Source organism: Oryzias melastigma, linkage group LG2 (genome assembly GCF_002922805.2).
Source record: "Oryzias melastigma strain HK-1 linkage group LG2, ASM292280v2, whole genome shotgun sequence".
Lineage (NCBI taxonomy): Eukaryota > Metazoa > Chordata > Actinopteri > Beloniformes > Adrianichthyidae > Oryzias > Oryzias melastigma.
The window spans coordinates 8804358-8807793 of record NC_050513.1 but is presented as its reverse complement, the minus strand read 5'-3'; positions in this window follow the sequence as shown (position 1 = coordinate 8807793).

Sequence of the window (3436 nt, the reverse complement as noted above, 5' to 3'; positions counted from 1 at the left end):
GCACCAGGACGAACCAACCCCCACCCGACAGCCCCCGCAGACAATCAAGGCGCAGCAAAAAACAAATAAACATCTAATTTTACCCATTTGCTTTTATACTCACTGTTTATATTTAGTCAGGTATCTTTCCCTACTGCTAAGTTCATGGTATGGTCTGAATTGTATATAAGTGGTGTTTTTGTGAAGTTTGGAGGATTGTTTTTGGGCTGCCATGTCACTTTGTCTGTGGTTGAAATTAAAAATTAAAAAAGGATCAGAGCCCTGAAAATGCCCTTCTCCCTGTGGTTCTTGAGTCCACCAACAGCTTTCCATACATGCTGAGGGTCCACATTTGGCCAACCTTTACAGTTGTAAGTTTGGACTTTTAGTCTGTTTAAAGGTGTTTAGACACATTTCTGCCCAGAAGCCTTGAACTGTGCTGCTACTAAGGTCTGCATCCCATTTGGTTATTGGAATTGAAATGTTATTATCTAGATTGCATAAGAGTTTGTATATTTTGGAGAGAATCTTATTTATTGAAAGTTTAAAGAGATAGGTAACTGGTTCTGCTCATATTAAGTCATTGTCATTGTATTTAACATTTTTGTAAATATAGATTTCAGTTGTTAGTATTCCAGTAAGTGATTTATTCCATGTTTATTTTGTAGTTCCTGGGGTGTTATAAATCTTCGACCAATAATTAAGTGCTCTAATTATGTCATGCCCCTGCTTGCCAAGCTGGGAAGTGTAACATTTTTTTGTTTATAAGGATGTCTGGGCTGTTCCAGATGGGTGTCATTTTACACGGCACAACTGAGGACTTGGACACTAAGAAAATCCCACCAGGCTTTTAAGGTGGTACTTATGTTAATACTTTGGAAACTATCGTGTTTTTTATTGTTTGGCTGATAAATGCTAGATCTGACAGGTTGATGGACGCTTTTCTCTGAGCTCCTTTATCTATCTCTCAACCAAGGCTCTTCGTCTCGTTTCCCCAGTCTTACTGTGACCACTCTCAGTTTTTCTCACTTTCAAGAAACATGGATCTGATCTGCTGGGCTGCAAATGCGATAGACCAAACTTTCTCCACCATGCGAGGTTGAAAAACGGATCCCACCTGCCCAGGGGGCACGTCTACTGCTGGACATGTAAATGATCCTTGGGGCAAATGGAGAATTTTGTGCCTGTCACAACTCTCTCTGGAAGATGTTTACATCATTGGATTACTGGTCTCTGGCTTTCTGCTGATTGGAACTGGTGGAACCTGAATATACCAGAACGTGGCGAAGTGGCTCTCAGACAAAGGCAGACTGGGAGTGCTTTGCGCTGTGACACAGAGAGATGTACAGACTCACCCTGGGCTTAAACTGCCAGCGTCACGGCTCCGTTGCGTGCGTCACAGTCTTTTCGTAACATTAAAAGTGCGAGAGAAACTTCCACTGCAGGCGTTCATGTCCTGCGTCTGCGGACTGGCCTCTGCGTCGCTGTGAATCATATTTTGTTTGGTTCAAATTTTGACGGACGCCGCAGCTGATCATCATCAATTTCTATGAGGTTCGGGCTATTTGCGACTTAAACCGGAAACAACACGAGCAAATTTAAAGTGCATCCGGTACATTTTCAAAATAAAACTAACTTTCCGTCGAACTCGCCGGTTTTACCGTGTCGTAAACATTACGTAATTTTCGGGTTACTCAAAGTGTGTTGCAGCACAGCGTTGTCAGTCAAAACCATGGACGACGAGAAGCTGGTCATGGAGATCCAGCACTACTTTGTCTGGGCTGAGCTTTCACAGGCTGTGGCTAGAGCAGCAGCCAGTGTAAGCCATTGGCTGTAGCTAGTCCACTCCCGCAACGCAACGAAGCCCTGATGCTGGTGGTGTAAGCCCGGGGTCAGACTGATAAATTGAATGGACTCGTGGCAAAGATCGATGCTCTGTCTGCCCACGTGTATCGCATCGAAGTCTCCCTTGGAAGATTGGAAACCATCATGGAGCGAATGTTGGCTCGACTTGAAGGGAATCAAGACCAGATTTGTGAATTTCTCCACCATAACGCAGCACCTAGACTTTCAGGACCTGGACCCCCTGACTGTCCCTTAGAGCGCTGTGCGAACATGCACGACTTCCACCAAGCTGGACATGTAGGAGTCATTTTTAGGACCTTTTCGTCTTGTGAAATTAATGTGCCTTCAGTGTATTTTTGCTTGTACTTTAACTCATGCAACCCTACTGCAACATGGGCTGAAGATACTTGATTTTTTACATCTTCCTTGTACCCTCATGTGTCTTTTTCTGGCCGAAAGAGCGCCGTCCAGTGGCTGCTGCCCACCACTGAGAGATTTTAACATTTTAAGGCTGATTCTTGCTGGTTTATTCTTCCATAAAAAATTGGATTTGGCTGAGTCTAAACCTTTAAACCATGTTAGTGGTGTCACGGAAATTATAGATTTGCTTATGTCTCATCCTCTGAGTCTTGTTTTGTTGTTGTCAGAACACCCTAACCACAATGTGTAAACATTTTGATTTCATTAGAACATCTTGTCCACATTAGTTGAAACAGGCTCTGGGTGGTCAGGAGATACTCCCAGATGACTGGATAACTACAGCTAATGTGATCAGGGAGACAGGTAGGAGTGTACTTGGTGTGTCATCAGGAAAGAGAGTTGATAAGAAGACTTGGTGGTAGAATGAGGAGGTGCAGGAGTGTATACGGAGTAAGAGACTAGCTAAGAAGAAGTGGGACACTGAGAAAACTGAAGAGAGTAAACACGAGTACAGGGAGATGCAGCGTAAGGTGAAAGTAGAGGTGTCAAAGGCCAAACAAAGAGCTTATGATGACTTGTACGCTAGGTTGGGTAGTAAGGAGGGAGAGACTGACCTGTACAGACTAGCAAGGCAGAGAGATCGAGATGGGAAGGACATGCAGCAGGTTAGGGTGATCAAGGATAGGAATGGTAATGTGGTGACAGGTGTCAGTGGTGTAATGGAAAGATGGAAAGAATACTTTGAAGAGTTGATGAATGAAGAGAATGAGAGAGAACAAAGAGTAGAAGAGGTGACGGTTGTGGAGCAGGAAGTAAGAAAGATTAGTAAAGGTGAAGTGAGAGGGGCTTTGAAGAGGATGAAGAGTGGAAAGGCTCTTGGTCCTGATGATATACCTGTGGAGGTATGGAAGTGTCTAGGAGAGATGGCAGTGGAGTTTTTGACCGGGTTGTTCAACAGGATCTTAGGTGGAGAGAAGATGCCTGAGGAATGGAGGAGAAGTGTGATGGTGCCCATTTTTAAGAATAAGGGAGATGTGCAGAGTTGTGGCAACTACACAATGAAGGTGTGGGAAAGAGTAGTGGAAGCCAGACTAAGAGCAGAACTGAACATTTGTGAGCAGCAGTATAGTTTCATGCCAAGAAAGAGCACTACAGATGCAACATTTGCTTTGAGGATGTTGATAGAGAAGTA